This window comes from Glycine max, chromosome 10 (genome assembly GCF_000004515.6).
Source record: "Glycine max cultivar Williams 82 chromosome 10, Glycine_max_v4.0, whole genome shotgun sequence".
NCBI classification, from domain to species: domain Eukaryota; kingdom Viridiplantae; phylum Streptophyta; class Magnoliopsida; order Fabales; family Fabaceae; genus Glycine; species Glycine max.
This window is the reverse complement of record NC_038246.2, coordinates 35,448,795-35,469,403: the sequence shown is the minus strand read 5'-3', so window position 1 is coordinate 35,469,403 and position 20,609 is coordinate 35,448,795. Positions and strand designations below refer to the sequence as shown.

The window sequence follows — 20,609 nt, the reverse complement described above, 5'->3', positions numbered from 1 at the left end:
AGTATTTTTTAATTAATTATAAAAATTTATTGTTTATTCACTTTAGGTAATAGTTTTCATTTATTTTTAACTTTATAGAAAAATGAATTTCAATTTTTTCAATTTATTGAAATACATAAAATAGTTCTCATTTTACATTTGACATTACAATCCGATTGTTGTTAATATCTATACGAGAGCTAGTTACCGAAAGCTAATTTTTACATATTTCAATAAAAAAAATGTTTCTATAAAGTTAAAATAAATGAAAATTATTTATATAAATTTTTATAATTAATTAAAAAATATTTATTAAGATTTTAATATTTTATAATTTATTTACATATATTTATGTATTTTAGTATAATTGTAATTATGAACTTTTAATTAACAATTATAAAATTTTAATTTTATACATAAATGAAAATATAAGAGAGCAATTATAAGATTAATGATAGAACTTAAAATTAAAAATAATTCTTGAAATTCTATTAGTCATTAAAGATGGGTGGTTTAAACCCAATTTCACTTGAGATTAGTTAGACAAATCCTTGTAAAAAAATAAATTTTTAACTCCACCCCTATATTCTGATAGCCGGTCCCAAGCCCGGATAAAGGAGGAATATTTTGATATTAACAAATGAAAATTATTATAATCTTTTAGATATAATTTGTGATTGGAGGTAGGGTAAAAACTTTTGTTTTATAATTACATTTTAATTAAATTCTATTGGTAGGAGATTTCTGGGAAGAATTCTCATGCTTTTTGTAGAACAAATAAATTATAATTACATTTTAATTAAATGCTCACCCGTGTTGATGACACCACCCTTGGTGGTGTCTCATACTCCATTGGCTTGTGGAGTGGCGTTGCCGCTTTTACCAGTTGGGACTGCTGGCCATTCGACTAACATTCTCATCCATGTGTTTTGTTAAACTTTGTTATTTAAATTGAAGAGGGAGTTTCATGCTATAGAGCTATTTTTACTATTTCTTTTATGTATCCACTGTGATTCATTGATTATATTTCTTTCCAATCATTCATAGGTTACTATTGAGTTATGTTTTTGCTAGTTTTACTTAGTTGTTTAATGTGCTTCTAGTCTATTAGATGCTAATTTATTATTGAAAAATGCACATATGAATGAAATGGGAACATAAAATTTCTTTGGTACTTCGTAGAACACAGTGCTAAAAGCTCAGTTACAAGAGTCTTACTATTAATATTATGAGTAAGATGTTAAACCACCATCTCTTGTATTTATTAAAGTAGGCAATTTATGATCTTGTTGGTAATATTGCTGCAGGCCAATTGAACAACCATCTATTAAAAGTTCATAACTAGCAAATAATCAGTTTCAGCCCTGCTTGAACTAAGCAACAATAAGGTTGACAAATAATCAGTTTCAGCACTGCTTCAACTTAAGCAACAATAAGGTTGGATTAATTCATTTGGTATTTATCATTTGAGTAAGTCTTTGATAGTTCATAACTGGTATTTATCACATATTTGAGTCTTGCATGAACTATTAATTTTAAATTAATTTGTGAATTCGTATATCACTACGGATTTGTAATCCATATATGGATTGTCAATTCCTACGTCCATATGAATTCTATCTCTTAATACAAATTCGCAATCCGTATAAATCTTATGGAAGGGTGTTTTTGGAATTTCTCTCACTCTTGGATGTAGAAGAAAAAATTCTGATGTAGGAAGAAAATTCCTTTGCTTGGTGGCCTAATATAGGATTGGGCTGGGCCCAAATAGTGTTTTAATTAATTATTATTGTTTATAATTTATTATGTATATGTTTATCATAATTTAAGTTTTTATTTGTATTTTAATTAATTAGAAATTATTTTTGTTTTAGGGTTTCTTGTTCTTGTTCGATCTAGATATTTTAGCGTTAGACTGTGCAATATGATAAAAGTACACGTTGTGAGTGACTCTCCCTGTATCTCTCTCGTGTGCGTCTTCCATTAACGTCGGATTTTAGCTTTTGGATTCTATCAAGTTCTTTATTTCTTTCTTACTTTCTTCAGAAATTATATTTTCTTCTTTGTCATTGGTAGATTCGATTAGGTTCTTGTTCTGTTGCATTTTCTGAAATCATATTTTCTTCTTTCCGTCATTTTTAGATTCTTTCTCTGTTATCTTTAAGTGAATTAATCATATCTTCTTCTTCGTCATGTTTAGGCTTTTTCGTTACTAGCTATCTTTATCTGACATCATAGTTTCGTCTTCGTTGTTTATAGCTTTCTTTCTCTGTTTTGTGCTTGAAATTACCCATTCAATTTAATTCAGTCGGCGAATAGACATGATGATTCTTACGGTGGTCCATTTTTTCTGAATCACGACGTTCCTTAATCATCATAATAAATATAATGTTTTTATTTTTATATTCTGAAATTCTTTATCTTTTCGTTGTGTTTTCTCAAATTTTTATTTGCAATATACACCCATGTTGTGCTTTCCTTATATTCTTGTTTTTGTTTCTTAATATTTAATTATAATATTTCTTGTGAATTTCTTGATTTTTTGGCTTTGACTCATGAGTTTAGGTATTTTCCAATAGAAATTGAAACCTTGAGCTAATCTTTTTAGCTGTTGATTTTGTTTTTTTATATGTTCTGCAGTGATAATTTCAGAAATAAATTCACATGTCAGTCTTCACAGATTTTCAAATCAATGAGAATGAAAATTCTGTTACATAGCCGAATTTATAATTTATTTATAATTCTGTCACTGAGCTGAATTTATACTTTATTTATTGATGATCGTGTTACTCAGCAGAATTCATAATTTATTTATTTATTTATAGTTGTTATTTAGCATAATTTAGAATTTATTTATTTTTAATTCTGCTATTTACTAGAACTAATAATTTATTTGTTTATAATTTATTGATACTTCCGTAGAGAGAGTTGTCTCGCGCCCCTAGGTATTCTCTACCTACCCAGTGTCCATTTCGGGTACAGGTACCCATTTGTTAAAGGTCATTCGAACTTTTCCTGAGAATATGACATGGATTACTTCAGCGTTGTAACGTCTGGTACTTGAACTCTGACTCGAGGTATTTTCTTTACCTTGGGAGTATGACATGGATTACTTCAACAGCGCTATAGTGTCTGGTACTCGAATTTTGCTCGAGGCATTTTCTCCATCCTCTTAAGCAGTATTTATAATTTATTTATTGAGAATTCTGTTATTCAACAGAATTAATTATTTATATTATTATCAAAAGGGTTTGTCTAACTACCTTATATTTAAGGAATGATAGAATTTTGATGATTGTTTTATAATTTGAATTCTATCATTATTTGAGGTCTCTTTCATATCATTTATTTGTTTTTATATCATTCTTCTATCAAATGAAAACTTTACAATTATTAATTGAAAGTTAATACTTAAAATTATACTAAAATACATAAAAATATGTAATAAAATTATAAAATTATAAAATCTTAATAATTAATATTTTTAATTATTTATAAAAATCTATTCTTTATTCACTCTAGGTAAATATTTATCATGAAAAAACTTTTGGTATATAGTTTTCATTTATTTTAACTTTAGTAAAATGAATTTTAATTTTTTCAATTTAGTGAAATACATAAAATAGTTCTCATTTTACATTTGACATTACTATCTGGTTGTTTATATTATCTATATGTAAAAATGACAGTTAGTTACTGAAAGTTAATTTTACATATTTCAATCAATTAAAAGAAATTAAACTTAAAAGGTTTCTAAAGTTAAAATAAATGAAAATTTTTATATAGATATTTATAATTAATTAAAAATAATTATTAAGATTTTAATATTTTATAATTTGTTTAAATATATTTATGTGTTTTATTATAATATTTATTATTAAATTTTAAGTAACAATTATAAAGTTTTAATTTTATATATAAATGATATGAAAGAGAAGTTAAATATAATGTATTAATTGAAATAGTCATAACGTGATATAATTCAAAATATAAAATAATTGTCTAAATTCTATTGGTCATTAACCCCAATTTTACTTTGAATAAGCTAGACAAATCCTTCTAAAAGAAGTTTTTAACTTCGCCTATGTTTTTATAGTCAGTCCCAACAGCCCAGACAAAAGAGGGAGGTTTTGATATTAACAAATGGAAATTATTATAGTCTTCTAGATATAATTTGTGATTGGAGGTAGGATAAAAACTTGTGCATTATAATTACATTTTTACCCAATAATTCTATTAACGGGAGATTTCTGAAAAGGAGTCTCATGCGTTTTGGGGAGCAAATAAATTGTGTTTAGTAGTCGCTATAAATCAATGCTCACTGGTGTTGATGGCACCACCTTCATTGGTCGTGTTTTTGTCGGAGCTGTTTCATATTCCATTGACTTGTGGAGTGGCATTGCCGCATTTACCATTTGGGACTGGCCATGAGACTAACATTCCCATTAATGCGTTTTGTTAAATTTTGTTATTTAAATTAAATCGGGAGTTTCATGCTATAGATCTATTTATACTGTTTCTTTTATGTATCCACTGTGATTCATTGGTTGTATTACTTTCGAGTCATTCGTAGGTTACTATTGAGTTATGTTTTTGTGAGTTTTACATTTTCTTTACCTAATTTATTATTGAAAAATGCAGATATGAATGAAATGGGAACTTAACATTTCTTCGGTGCTTGGTAGAACACAGAGCTAAATAAAAGCTAAGTCAGTTACAAGAGTCTCACTATATTAATATTATGAGTAAGATGTTAAACCATCATCTCTTGTATTTATTAAAGTAGGCAATGATCTTGTTGGTAATATTGCTGCAGGCCAAGTGCGCAACCATCTGTCAAAAGTTGATAACTGGCAAATAATCAGTTTTAGCCCTGCTTGAACTAAGCAACAATAAGGTTGACAAATAGTCAGTTTCAGCACTGCTTGAGCTTAAGCAACAGTAAGGTTGAATTAATTCATTTGGTATTTATCATGTGATTAAGTCTCTGATAGTTTTTCTTTTCGAAATTGCCTTGTGCTTTATTTCTTTCTTTATGAATTTTTGAGAATTCAATTAATCTATAAGTGAAGAGACACGATGAGTTTTACATTGGTCCGTGTTTCAGAATCACAATGACTGATAACAATTGCCAATTTCTGATCTTCTAATGCAGATAATTTTTCTTTTTTTGAATTTCTAGAACATTTTGTTGCAGTAGAGAATTTTTCTTCATAATGTTAGTGTAGATTTTATCATGCATGAGAATCTTTGCTATATATATTCTTCGCAATCTCAATTTTTTCATTTCTGTAGATGTGTTGCAATTGATATTGAAATCATTTATTACTGTTTTAGCTTTGGATTTTGGTTTCTGCAGTTCTGCGTGTGAAAGTTAATCAAATATTGCATTTTATTATACTTATATGATGTAAAAAGAATTATACTAAGTATATTTTAATGAATTGAATTCTATTGACACAATGCCAAAATTTTCAATATATAGCAGAATATAATGCGTTTTTGGAAAAATTGCTGTATATATAAAACACGGAGGTTATATACATCACTTGTTTGAATGAGTGAGGTCTAATTTCCTTAATGCTGAGTTTATAAATTGTTTGGACAAAAAGCGGTGTCTAAGTTCTATGGTGTCTAAGTTCTATGTTTAGTGACCTCGCAGTCTTGCAAAGTCACACTCCTCATTAAACTCTTATCCACAAATTTCATACCCTAGCATCGGTCCTTTACTTCCTTTAAATAAATAAATAAAATAAGATTAGGTTATCAATTTTCTCATCACATAAATTAACTTTTAACACATAACAGTTTTTAAAGAAACACATCCTATTTTTTTTTTTTTTTATATACAAGAACCCTAAGGAGGAGGAGTTTTAGAGAACACCAGAAATATCATCATTACTAACGGAGAACGCTGAGCGACTACCTCGAACTAAGAGATGAGTTATTTACGCTTGAGAATTAGAATGAACATATGTAAAAATCTTTAAAGAATTAATTTTTTGATCATTTTGGGTTATTTTATAAAATGTAATTCTATTCTTATGTTTTAAATCGTGGATTGGTGATGTTTGACGAATTGATTGTGTTTTATGAAATTTACGTGTTTCTGTGTTGAGTAGAAATTCTTAAAAAAAATTGGATATTTTTCTAGTTGATGATCAAGCAAGAAGAATTTATCCTAAGAGAAGTGTGTTCTTCTTGTTCCTCTACCTTTATGATTTTCTCTAGATGTTTATCACTTTTTATTCTTTTTGCTAATATTCCTGAAATGATTCTAAAAAGAAAATTGTGATTAATTTTCCATAATGATGGTGCAGTACTCAAAATCTCAAGGTGTTGTTTCTCAATGTTGGATTAATTTTCCATTATGATATACGTATAAGCTTTTAATTAGTTGTTATATATATATATATATATATATTACATATTTTTCTTTTATCTAAGGATATATTTATATTTATTGTTATCTTTTTAATATAAATATATTTAACATGTTCTTATTCTTATAATTATATATATATATATATATATATATATATATTAAGTTTATATTAATATTCTAACATATTTACGGTATGTTTATGTTAATATATATTGAATATACTTACGTCAATATATTTATATATATGTTGTAATATAATTATGTTTAATGTTTTTAATGTTTACGTGAATGTTTTAAAATAATTATGTTAATGTTTATAATGTTTACCTGAATGTTTTAATATAGTTAATGTTTTGATATATTTATATTAATGTTTTTAAATTTTTACGTTAAGGCTTTAATATATATAATGTTTTAATATATTTATGTTAATGTTTTTAAGGTTTATATATATATATATATATATATATATATATATATATATATATATATATATATATATATATATTCAATAACGTATTTTTAATGTTTATGTATCATTACGTTAATATATTCAATAAGCGTTAATGTTTTTAGTATATTAATTACATATATATATATATATATATATATATATATATATAATGTGTTTAATTATTTTTATGTACTTATATATATGATATTTATCCAATGATACATATATGATTATTGTTAGTATTATATATATATATATATATATGGTTGTGAATGAGGGTGTGATTAATACTTGAAGAGATATTACTTGTTTTGTGAGTTATGAGTTATACAATAACTCGATCAATGTTTATTTTGAGAAAAAAAAATCATGCGCAATGTTAAAGGAAAAGTGTAGGATTCCTAGTTAAGATCCTGAAGGGTTAGACTGTAGCGCAACTTGTTAAATGTGTTTGAAATGTAAGTGTGAGGTCGTGAGTATTGTATAATTCATGAATACTGTCTGTGTGCAAAAATTGTTTTAGGGGTTGGACTTGAATTAGGAAGATGAGGTTCAAACGGATTCTTCGGAATCTAGGCCTTGGGGTAAAGACATTCGGTTTAAACCTATGTTGATTGCATGTGGTTGGAGCATTCTCGCAAAACAGAATAACTCTGACTGGTCACCTTATGATTTTACTGAGTGAGAGTGACCTGACATGCCTATTGTGTGGTGTGTCTTGTTATGTACTCCTAAGCGTCCTAGTGTGGTTTTTCACTAACATGATATCACATTGCATATAGGTTTGAGTCTTAGTATAATTGTTACATAACGCATGTGAATTATTTATTATGAAATCGATGAGTGTTGTTATACCTTGATTGAGTGTGTGATTCATGGATCATGTGATGGGTGATTGAAATATGAAATTTAAACGATAGAGTGTTGAAATAACGTGGATTGAATTAAGTTGAGTTATGTTATAAATAGTTATATAATGTATTTTTGCTTATGCTTTTATTTATCCGTATTTTATTTAGAAATATGATAACTCACTCCCGACTTGTATTTGTGTTTGGGTTGATTGTCATTTTGTTTGTTTCTGGTGAGCCAACATATGATGATTTCCATGCTGGAGATGAAGAGACTTAGCCTGTGATAGGGATATGCTCTGATAAGTGTGACATCTGAACATAGAATTTTTTGCTTCAGATGTTATAATTCCGTAGATGATATAATTGTGTTATGTTTTCTGTTTTAGTTTTTTTATATTTATTTAGAATTAACGGCCTTGTTTTGAGTCAGAATAACTTTATCTTTTATTCGAACAATTTTTATTATGATTTTACTAAGTAGATGTGAACTTTTTACCATTTTAAATTAATTTAAATTAAATGTTTTTTTTATTATTATGTGTTTAAAAACTTTTAAATAAATTCTGCATGATTTTATTTTCTTTTATTATTTATTTATATTTGTGAGGGTAGATGGTATCACACCCTCCCTCCCAGCCCTAACACAACCTCACAATCTTGCACTCGACATGGCCGCCAATACTCGAGTTGCAGCCAACCCAGTGCGGGAGACATAGATTGGGTGTTTTTTGAGAAGCATTATTTCCACCATCTCAACAGTGGGTGGCTTCGGTTTCTCATCCTTGGCCAGAGTGGATCCAACTCATGAAGTGCTTGTTCAGCAAGGGGATACTTTGTCATGAGGAGGAAAAAATGTTCCGCAATGCTGGTATGGGCATGAAGGATTTCAATGTCATTAGAATTGTGTGCCTCAATTTTGGAAGAGACCACTTTCATCTTTTAAGATAAAATATACATTTTAAAAGAAAGTGTTACTTGGATTACTTATGGCACATGATATAATCTGTTTGATGTTTAGTTAATCATTGGTATGTTCTGTTTGTACAAAGGTTTGGCCGTGATTTAGAACTCTGAAAAACTTTGATATCCAATTTGACATGAACCTAGACTTGATCTATACAATTTTTATTATCCATATTTGAGTTTGTACCTTCATGGAAACTCAATTTTACCTTTAAGAAACGATGGAGCATAGCTCCTTATTATTGGACAAATCCCTCTTAATTACATACTTTGGAGCGTAGGTTTTATTATGATAATTTTATTCTTATATTGTGTGTCTGCTGTACAGGAGATTTCTTAGATAAAGGAGGCTATTTCAACAAATAATGCATGCTGGGAAATTGGAGAATCACCCATCAAGGTAGTGGGCTGAACATTAGTTAATGACCTTTTTGGAAACCTATTCTGTTCATATTGTTTTTACTGGTCTAAAATTTCCCACTTAGCCTTCAGTGTGTAAGATTGAAATAACTCTTTCTCTAGAGAATCTCACTTTCATTCTAGAGATGTCATTTTTGGTTCTCCCAGTTGTGTAATGTGTAATGGGAGAAGGTAAAGGAATTGGATTGGCTAAGTGGAAATTTTATTTTATATATATACATGAGACTTGCCATTATATTATTCAAATGTGAATAACAAGGAAGATCTATTTGATTAGAAAATGGGAAATTTTGGGACTTTATAAGTGGAATTTTATGTTAAAGTGAGAAGCATAGGATATTAAGAGAAAATGTGTTACATGAAAATGGTGGATGACTCAAGCAAAATATTATTATTATAACTTGTGTAATGTGTTACATGTAGTGAATCCCTTTTATACTTTCTTTGAGTGAGAAGTAAGGACTTGTCAGAAAGAGATTTAGTCTCAATGTCAAAATAGTAATCCAATTGACCAAGTTGTTTAAGATAAAATTTTGAATTGAGTTGATTGGTTAGGTGTTGAATCAACTATGAAGAACTGTCATTAATGATGATATCATCTACATAGACTAAGAGATAAGCTGTGTGAGAGCCAGTCTTGTAATTGAAAAGAGAGGGATCACACTTGTTTTTCACAAAACCAAACTGAAGAAGAGTAGATTGCAGTCTTTCAAACCATTGTTTGGGGCCTGCTTAAGGCTATAGAAAGCTTTATTCACTTTCTTAGTAGATAAGTATTAGACTATTGAAATCTAGGAGGCTGAGACTTGTAAACAGTCCCATTACGTAAGTCATTCAAAAAAGCATTATTTACATCTAATTGACCAAGATCCCACTGATTTGTAATGGCTAAAGTAAAAACAAGTCTAATAGTAACTGGTTTTACTAGTAGAGAAAAGGCTTCTGAAATCAAACCCTTGCCCTTGATTGAATCCATTGGCAATTATTTATACTTATTTATGGAACCATTTTTATTTTCTTTCACCCTAAATACCCACTTATAGCTAATAGTCTTCTTGTTAGATCGAAGAGGTATTATTCTTCATCAATGATTCATATTCTAGTTACATAACTGACAAACAGTTTCGAGAAGTCAAGGTATGTTTCACATTCTTTGGTTCAATATGAGTTAGAAGAAGTAAAGAATTCGTAGGTAAATGATTACCTGATTTGGATCTAGTTTGCAAAAGAAGAAGAAAGAGTGTCAGAAGATCAGAGGTCAAGAAGGAGAAAGAGAAAAAAAAAGTGTAAGAAGATGAAAGATTAGTGGTATTAGGAGAATGAGCAGTATTATTGTCAGCTATTAATAGAGATGTATGTGTAGTGTCAAGAGATTGAAGAGACACAACAATAGAAGCTGACTGGACAACAATATCAAAATTTGACTTAAAAGCAGTATCAGCAGTAGTTGCAACCTGATTATTTTGAGGAGATTGAGATGAAGAACTATAAGAGAAGTTAGCTTGATGAGGAGGCTGGTTATTTATGATTGGTATGGAAGGAAAAATAAAAGAAGTGGGGGATGAGGATGGTTCAGTGGTAGGAAAGGTAGACGCAAAAAAACTAAATAGGGGTATTTAAACTCGTTAAATAAGACATCCTTTGAGACAAACATCCTTCCAATAAGGGAAATACACTTGTAGCCCTTATGAGAAGTAGAATAACCCAAGAAAAGGCATTCATGAGACCTGAAATCCAATTTATGAGTATATTAAGGGCTAAGTAAGGGGAAACAACCAAAAAAGTTGCAAATGGGCAAAATTCTCCTCCCCAATCAGTTTGCAAGGTAGAGAAACATGCTTCTTTTGGGGGTGTAGAAACAAGGTTAAAAGGATATAAATGGTAATAACAAAGTTAATGACAAAAAATGGGGTTAAGATAGCAAAGAAGGAGATGTATTTAGCAAGGGCCCTATTAAAAAGGTCAAGCCCAGCTAGGCTGCAAGCCACCTAATTGTCTGCGTGGCCTATTTTCACCCTACTAAACACTCCTTATATTAAGGAAATTGCATATTGTCCTAAAATTAAATTCTTTTTAGTTATCCAATTATTGAATCACTCTAGAAATTGTAAAATCTACTTCCTTTTCAACAGAAAAAAGCCCAAAGGCCCATTGCTTGATACAACAAAGTTGTTAAACTAACAAAGCCCCAATGTCAATCAAGCTATATAGCTGAAAGTCAATTCTAAAAAGCAAAGAAAGCTTACTAATCATAGAAAAATTTAGAAAAAGCAAGTAAGCAAATAGAAGCAATTACTATTTTATTATTGTATGGTTGAATTTGAAAAGGTAATGAAGATTAATTTTATTTGGTTTATTCAATTACTAAATAAAATTGCATATTACTATTTTGAGTACAATCTTAATTTTGAGTTTGGAGCCTCAGTTTAGCCCATCTTGTTTATGGGCTTGACAGTCATTTTAAGGCTACTAAGTGCATATTTGAAAATGTTTGAAAACAAACGTATTTAAGAAAATCACATCAAATGACACTCATACGTTAAAACTTATGAGCTTTAAGCATGGTGTTAATGCAAATTCAGTATGCATATCATAAACTCATTATGAATTCAAACATGCAGATATTTTTTTTAAGAGAAGCAAGATTATTTCGTTTCATTAAGAATCAAAGACAAGATACAATTTGAAATACAATCATACTCATGGGTACAAGCATTAAACCGAGAAGCCCTTGCAAGGGGTGAGTTACTTGGCTTGCTTGTCTCCTAGCAAAACTCACCATTGGATTTGGAATAACTACCATCCTTGTTCGACATTCAAGAAGTATCATGTGATATTCAGAAGTAATATGTTGATTTGCTTGCAAATTATCAACCAATGGCTTACAATCAATCCAAAAAATAACCTTTGAGATGTTTAACTCTTGATCCTATTTTATAGCATGGAGCAAGGCCCATGCTTTTGCTTCCTCACTGTGTTCTCATCATTGAAAAGTGTTGCATCTGTATTGATCTTCTGGTACTTTTTGTGGTTTTGTCTATCGCGAGTGTGCATCAATTGTCTGAGTTGCTCTTGGTGGTTGAGAGGTCTTTTGAGCATGACTTCATTCATGGAGTAATTGCATAGTGAGAGAGATTGAGATGTTTGAAGTAGTATCTACCTCATTCTAAAGTTTTTCATTTTTGTTTTTTCCAAATATACCACAAAACCATAGCAACTCTTGATTGGAGGTTGGAATTATTTGTTTCCTAGAGCTTGAAGGTTAGCTCGCTTGCAGGTTCAACCTGGTAGAATTCTGGCTCAGTTAAACTCCAAAGCCCAGCAACTTCCCACGTGTTTTGGACATGTTAATAGCTGAAGAAAATATGGAAGTTGTTCTTAAAATTGCCATAACATTAAGAACAAGTAGAAGAGCACATGATTCCCTTGGTCTGAAGCCTAACACGAGTAAGAGGGAAGTTTCTAAGAACATACCATAAGAAAATGCTTTACCTTGGGTTGAACTTGTAATTTCACGATGAGGTTCCAATTTCTAGCTACCTTTTAGTGGTTATTTTGGATTATTGTTTCCATGACATTGTGGTAAGTTGATTTGATGTTCTACTCACCATTTGCAGTTAATCTCCATATGATTTTATCATTGACTTCACTGTTCAACAGGGGGAGAGAAGCAACATTTCTTTGGTTATTGTCATTGGAAATTTGTTGTACCACATCATAATGCCAACATTGTTGGTGGTGGTTGATGAGTGGACTGACTTTAAGATCCTCAAGGCCGAGCGGGGTAGGTGAAGTGATATATGGGCTTGCTGATGCTAGCACCCAAGGTTGGCTCCAAATATTGATGGAGCTACCATCAATTCTCCATAGAATACCATCCTTGACCAATATATGTGAAGCAAAAATACTATGCCATGCATAGCTTGGTTTATGGCTTAGTTTGACGTCCAAGAATTTTAGAAATTGTAGTATTTGGGTTATTAATGAAATTCCAACCCTGCTTCCCAACTCTGCTAGGTTGAATACATGGAGATTATGAAACCTCATACCTCCAAACTCCTTCTTTATGGAAAGCTTGTCCAAATTGAGCTAACTTTATTCTTCTTGTTGATGCACCTTTCGATCCCCACCAAATTCTATTCAACATCCTTTAAATCTCATCCTTTAGAGTTGTTGGAAGCAAGTAGATACTCATGGTGTAATGAAGGAATTGCTTGAGCACAAGATTTAATTAGAACTTCCTTACCAGCTTTGGGAAGATACTTCCCCAATCAGTGATTGATGCATTTCCAAATTCGATCCTCTACATAATTGGAAATTGCTTTCTTTGTTCTGCAAATGATAGATGAGAGGCCCAAGTATTTTCCAGACCCTATGATTGTAGAGACACCAAAACAAAACATGATTGTTTGCCTCAAAGATTGTTGAGTATTGGTGCTAAAAAATATATATGACTTGTCTAAAGTGATCATTTGGCCAGAAGCCCTTTCATAGGTATCAAGGATTTGAGTGGGTCTAGTTGTTTCTTTCTTTGATGTCATGCAAAATATAAAATAATTGCCACCAAATAAAAGGTGTGAGAGAACGGGTGTTCCTCTGTACACCTTTATACCATGAATATCTCCCATACACTCGACTTTTTTAAGGAGAGAGGAGAATCCCTTTGTACACAAAATGAAAAGGTAGGGTGACAATGAGTCACCTTATCTTAGTCCTCTTTTAGGTGAGATTGGTCCTACATGGTCCCCATTTATTTTGACTTGGTAGTTTACAATTTTCAAACAAAACTTCATCCAACCTATTTGTTTCTTGTGAAATCTCATTTTGTCCATCACTCGCAGAAGATAACTTCATTGGACTCTATCAAATGCTTTGCTAATGTCGATTTTCAAAGTCATTTCATTGTCTTTCCTTTTGTTTTGCATCTCATATGGTAAATATATTTAGTGGCGCTCATTCTCTTTGCTCTCCCTAAATATTTTTTTTAATTTTAAGAATGAGTGGGAGAGAGAAATAAATGAGTTTTAAAATATACACATTAAATTATCTTATCATCCGTAAATAAGTTTATTATCATAAAACAAGTAGTTAAGTTTTTTGTCCAAATAATTTGGTATGTTAGCATACCCCATTATATTTATATCCTTTTATTTCTTAAAACACAATTTTGGACTATATTTTCTAAAATAACATATATCAATTCCATATAGTAATTTTTAGGACTATGTTTTAATAAAATACACATAATTATGGAATTTATTTTCTAGAAAACCATATATAAGTTCTAAAAAGTAATTTTAAAACTATGTTTTAGCACATTTAAAATAAAGTTCTAGAAACTACTTTTTGGAATTGATATATGTTATTTTGAAAAGTGATTTTTGACCGTCATCGAGCATTCCTTCCTTTAAGAGCTACAATAATACCTAAAATTCTCAATACACAAAATGTGAGAAGACAACTAATGTTTATCAGCAACTTTGATTTGTGATTATTCTCACACATTTTTTATTATGTATAAAGAAGGGGTATTATGTACACCATATAATAGATAAAGTGTACATTAAAATGTAATATCACATGAAGGAAATGTATAGTATCACATAAATTTTATGAAAAATTTAGTAATACATAAAAAAAGGTTTGAAAAATAATGAATACAGAGATTCATTGTTTATAATAAAGATTGGATAAAATATAAGATTTAAAAAATAACAAATATAGAGAGTAAAAATAGGATTTAAAAGGATATAATTGGTAATAAAAATAAAAAGGGCAGTGGTATACTTAGTAAAGAATGTGCAAATAGCAAATGTCTTCTTTTTTATGTAAGTAAGCTATTTATTGTACTTGGTGGCCTAATATAGGATTGGGTCGAGCTTAAATAATGTTTTAATTAATTATTATTCTTTATAATTTATTATGTATATAATTTAAGATTTTATTTATATTTTAATTAATTAGAAATTATTATTGTTACAAGGTTTCTTGTTATTGTTCAATCTATATATTTTACCATTCGACAGAGTCTTCTTATAAAAATACATGCTACGAGTGACTCTGTCTATCGTTCATCAACGTCAGATTTCAGTTGTTCGATTCGATCATGTTCTTTATTTCTTTCTTATTTTTTTAGAAATTAGATTTTCTTCTTTGTCATTGTTAGATTCTATTAGGTTCTTTTTCTGTTACACTTTTTGAAATCATATTTTCTTCTTTTCTGTTATCTTTAAGTGAATTAGTCATTTTTTTCATCATGTTTTATATAAAATATATACTACATTAAATAACAAAAAATGTTAAATAAACCTGAAAAAAAATCTGTGAAATAAATGATCTTAACACGAGTAAGTTTTATATAAAATATATACTATGTTGAATAACAAAAACTGTTGAATAAAAGTGATTTATTAAGTGAAGCAGTGATTCCTATGCGCCTCTCCCCACCGTCCGATCCATATCTCTGACCCCAATCTCCAGCCGTTCATCTCTATATTTCACTCCTCGCTCGTGTTATAAAATACACATTCACATTCTCAACTGCACCTCCATTTCATTTCCGCCCCAACTCACTCCCTCTCTCCAATTCACTCATAATACACAGGTTAGCATTTCTCCTATTATCTGTTTTTTATTCAATCGTTTTTCTTTATTTTATGCTAAACCCTAATCACCTGCCTCTCATTACTTCATTCCATTTCTTGTTCTTGAAATTACCTATTCAATTTAATTCCATCGGTGAATAGACATGATGATTCTTACGCTGGTCTGTTTTTCTGAATCATCATGATAAATATAATATTTTTATTTTTATATTCTGAATTTCTTCATCTTTTCGTTGTGTTTCCTCTCTGAATTTTTATTTGCAGTGTACGCCCATGTGCTTTCCTTGGATTCTTGTTTTTGTTTCTTAATATTTAATTATAATATTTCTTGTGAATTTCTTGATTTTGTTGTTTATTTAGGTATTTTCCTATAGAAATTGAAATCTTGAGCTAATCTTTTTAGGTTTTGATTTTGTTTTTTTATATTTTCTGCAGTGTTAATTTCAGAAATAAATTCCATGTCAGACTTCAGAAATTTTCAAATCAATGAGAATGAAAATTCTGTTACTCAGCAGAATTTTTAATTTATTTATTTATAATTCTGTTGCTGAGCAGAATTTGTAATTTATACTTTATTTATTGATGATTCTGTTACTCAGCAGAATTCATAATTTATTTATTTATTTATTTATTTATAATGCTGTTATTTAACCGAATTTATAATTTATTTATTTTTGATTCTGCTGTTAATGATAACTTATAATTTATTTGTTTATAATTTATTGATGATTCTGTTAAGCAGAATTATAATTTATTTATTGAGAATTCTGTTATTCAGCAGAATTAATTATTTATATTATTTTAAAAGGGTTTGAATTACTACCTTATCTTTAATGATCAATAGAGTTTTGGCCATTCTTTTATAATTTGAACATATGGCTATCACCTTTGATGATGCATTGTCTTTAGTTTCTCTTTCATATAATTTATTATTATTTTTTTCATCTCATTTATTATTTTTTCTTCATATCATTTATGTATAAAATTAAAATTTTATAATTATTAATTAAAAGTTAATACTTAAAATTATACTAAAATACATAAATATATGTAAAAAAATTATAAAATATTAAAATCTTAATAATTAGTATTTTTAATTAATTATAAAATCTATTCTTTATCCACTCTAGGTAAATATTTATCATGAAAAAAACCTTTTGGTATATAGTTTTCATTTATTTTAACTTTGGAAAAATGAATTTTAATTTTTTCAATTTAGTGAAATACATAAAGTTTTTCTCATTTTACATTTGACATTACAATCTGATTGTTGGTATTATCTATATGTAAAATGACAGCTAGTTACCAAAAGTTAATTTTACATATTTCCATCAATTAAAAGAAATTAAACTTAAAATGTTTCTAAAGTTAAAATAAAGGAAAACTTTTTATGTAGATTTTTATAATTAATTAAAAATAATTATTATGATTTTAATATTTTATAATTTGTTTAAATATATTTATGTATTTTACTGTAATTTTTATTATTAACTTTTAAGTAACAACTATAAAGTTTTAATTTTATACATAAATGATATGAAAATAAATAAATGATAGGAAAGAGAAATTAAAGATGATATTAATTGTAATAGTTATAACACTAGAATTCAAAATATAAAAAAATATCTAAATTTTATTGGTCATTAGAAATGGAGTGGTTTAACCCTTGTAAAAAAAAGTTTTTAACTCCGCCTATGTTCTCATAACCGGTCCCAAGCCCGGACAAAGGAGGAGGGTTTTGATATTAACAAATAAAAATTATCACGGTCTCCGCTAGAGCAGTCTCATATTCCATTGGCTTGTGGAGTGGTGTTGCCGCATTTATCATATGGGACTGGCCATGAGAGTAACATTTCCATCCATGTGTTTTGTTAAATTTTGTTATTTAAATTGAATAGGGAGTTTCATGCTATAGACCTATTTTTTACTGTTTCTTTTATGTATCCACTGTGATTCATTGATTATATTACTTTCCAGTCATTCGTAGGTTATTATTAAGTTATGTTTTTGCGAGTTTTACTTAATTGTTTAATGTGCTTCTAGTCTATTAGATGCTAATTTATTATTGAAAAAAGCAGATATGAATAAACTGGGAACCTAAAATTTCTTCGGTGCTTGGTAGAACACAGAGCCAAAAGCTAAGTCGGTTACAAGAGTCTCACTATTAATATTATGAGTAAGATGTTAAACCATCATCTCTTGTATCTTATTAAAGTAGGCAATTTAAGATCTTGTTGGTAATATTGCTGCAGGCACAGTGAGCAACCGTCTGTCAAAAGTTGATAACTGGCAAAGAATCAGTTTCAGCCCCTGCTTCATTTAAGCAACAATAAGGTTGACAAAGAATCAGTTTCAGCACTGCTTGAACTCAAGCAACAATAAGGTTGGATTACTTCATTTGGTATTTATCCTGTGATTAAGTCTCTGATAGTTAATTTTTTCTTTTTGAAATTGCCTTGTGCCTTATTTCTCTCATTATGAATTTTTGCGAATTCATCTATAAGTTGAGAGACATGATGAGTTTTTCATTGCTCCGTGTTTGGGAATCACAATGACTGATAACAATTGCCAATTTCTGATCTTCAAATGCAGATTATTTGTCTGTTTTTGAATTTCTAGAAAATTTTGTTGCAGTAGAGAATTTTGCGTGTTAATGGCTCTGGTTTTCTGCTTTTTTTTGAAGTATTGGTATTCTTCTTAATGTGAGTGTAGATTTTATCTTGCATGAGAATCGTTGCTATATATATTCTTTGCAATCTCAATTTTTTCATTTCTGTAGATGTGTTGCAATTGAAATCATTTATTATTGTTTTAGCTTTTGATTTTGGTTTCTGCAGTTCTGCATGTGAAAGTTAATCAAACACTGCATTTTATGATTATAGCGTAGAATATAATGCGTTTCCAAAAATGCTGTATATATAAAACACGGAGGTAATATATGCCGCTTGTTTGAATGAGTGAGGTCTAATGTCCCTAATACTGAGTTTATATATTGTTTGGACAAAAAGCGGTGTATAAGCTCTATGTTTAGTGACCTCACAGTCTTGCTCCCAAGCCTAACACAACTCGTAGTCTTGCACTCAGTGCAGCAGCCAATACTCGAGCTTGCTCATCCTTGGCCCGAGTGGGTCCAACTCATGAAGTGCTTGCTCGACAAGGGATACTTCTGTCGTGAAGAGGGAAAAATGTTATGCAATGCTGGTATGGGCATGAAGGATTTCAATGTCATTAGAACCGTGTGCCTCAATTTTGGTAGAGACCACTTTCATCTTTTAAGGTAAAATATGCATTTTAAAAGAAAGTGTTCCTTGGATTGCTTATGGCACATGATATAATCTGTTTGATGTTTAGTTAATCATTGGTTTATTCTGTTTGTACAAAGGTTTGGCCGTGATTTAGAACTCTGACAGACTGTGATACTCAATTGGACAAGAACCTAGGCTTGATTTATACCATTTTTATATTTCATATTTGATTTTGTACCTTAATGGAAACTTATTTTTACGGTTAAGAAACGATGGAGTATGGTTCCTTATTATTGGCAAAATTCCTCTTAATTACGTAGGTTGGAGCGTAGGTTTTATTATGATAATTTTATTCTTATATTGTGTCTGCTGTACAGGAGATTTCTTAGATAAAGGAGGGTATTTCAACAAATAATGCATGCTGGGAAATTGGAGAATCACCAGTTAAGTTAGTGGGCTGAACATTAGTTAATGACCTTTTTGGAAACCTATTCTGTTCATATTGTTTTTATTGGTCTAAAATTTCCCATGTAGCCTTCAGTGTGTAAGATTGAAATAACTCATTCTCCAGAGAATCTCACTTTCATGCTAGAGATGCCATTTTTGGTTCTCCGAGTTGTGTAATGGGAGAAGGTAAAGGAATTGGATTGGCTAAGTGGAAATTTAATTTTATATATATACATGAGACTTGCCATTATATTATTCAAATGTGAATAACAAGGAAGATCTATTTGATTAGAAAATGGGAAATTTTGGGTCTTCATAAGTGAAATTTTGTGTTAAAGTGTGAAGCATAACATAGGAGATTAATAGAAAATGTGTTGCATGAAAATGGTGGATGACTCAAGTAAAATATTATTGCTATGACTTGTTGTCTGCTGTTCAATCATTTTGTTCTAAGTAATATGTTTGGAGGTCATTATGAAATTCTACATGTTTAATTATTTAGTGTCCTTTTAATTGGTTTGATTCTATGCACTTTGTAACCTAAATTATAAAAAATAAGCTTCACCCAGTATTTGATTGATCCTGTTCTAATTAATTTTCAACCTAGTACTAGTACTTTAGTGTACAAGGATCACCTGTGTTTCTTAATATGATTTTGTATGATATATACTATTAACTATTTTTGACATCGTATTTAACATTCTACGTCAATTCATTAATTTAATTAGGAATAATGAACACTTTGTTTATTTGTAAATGGTCACAAACTTGCAATTAAAAATAATAAAAACCTACCCAGCGATGTCTATAAACAACATGTTACCTGAATTTTGGTAATAAATTTATGCTAGTATAGTCGGAGAAGCTTTTTGAGGCATCATTTCTCCAATAGAAAACTTATCATGCAGTATCTTAGGGGGTTAGATAGTAATCAAATGGGTCAGCATAAAATAGAGTTTATTGTAACAAATTTTTTGCAACATGTCATATCACCTTGGAAAATTGGATATAAACTTAGACATAGTATTAGGAGAGAAATTTTTGCAGTAACTCTGATCTCCTCCTCCGATTTTCTGATTTAATAGTCACAAGCATCAAAGAAGTATGAATTTTGACACTAGACATGATATTGACACCATAACACGGTTAAATTTTAAATCATAAGACATGTGGACACATATATATATAATAAAAAAAATACATTAAATAGCACTATCGCTTTGATTGATAGTTTTTGTATATATCTTAGTAGTGGAT

At 29.4% G+C, this 20,609-nt stretch overlaps 1 long non-coding RNA gene and 2 other non-coding genes across 6 annotated transcripts; all 3 read left to right on the top strand.

The window, feature by feature from the left end:
- The first annotated feature begins 2,610 nt into the window (after positions 1-2,610).
- On the top strand, positions 2,611-2,703 carry LOC112998240 (small nucleolar RNA R64/Z200 family). The gene has a single exon (XR_003263279.1). It is a non-coding gene; the product is annotated as a small nucleolar RNA R64/Z200 family (small nucleolar RNA).
- Positions 2,704-8,285: 5,582 nt separating this feature from the next.
- Positions 8,286-19,560, top strand: LOC100793880 (uncharacterized). Of its 4 annotated transcripts, none has more exons than XR_001383207.2 (6): positions 8,286-8,540; positions 8,964-9,035; positions 17,739-17,836; positions 17,913-18,043; positions 18,745-18,937; positions 19,283-19,560. It is a non-coding gene; the product is annotated as an uncharacterized lncRNA (long non-coding RNA). The 4 variants fall into 4 exon arrangements; XR_001383208.2 differs by having other exon boundaries at positions 18,733-18,937; XR_416444.3 differs by having other exon boundaries at positions 18,669-18,937.
- LOC112998241 (small nucleolar RNA R64/Z200 family) lies at positions 16,087-16,178 on the top strand. The gene has a single exon (XR_003263280.1). It is a non-coding gene; the product is annotated as a small nucleolar RNA R64/Z200 family (small nucleolar RNA).
- Positions 19,561-20,609: the final 1,049 nt, after the last annotated feature.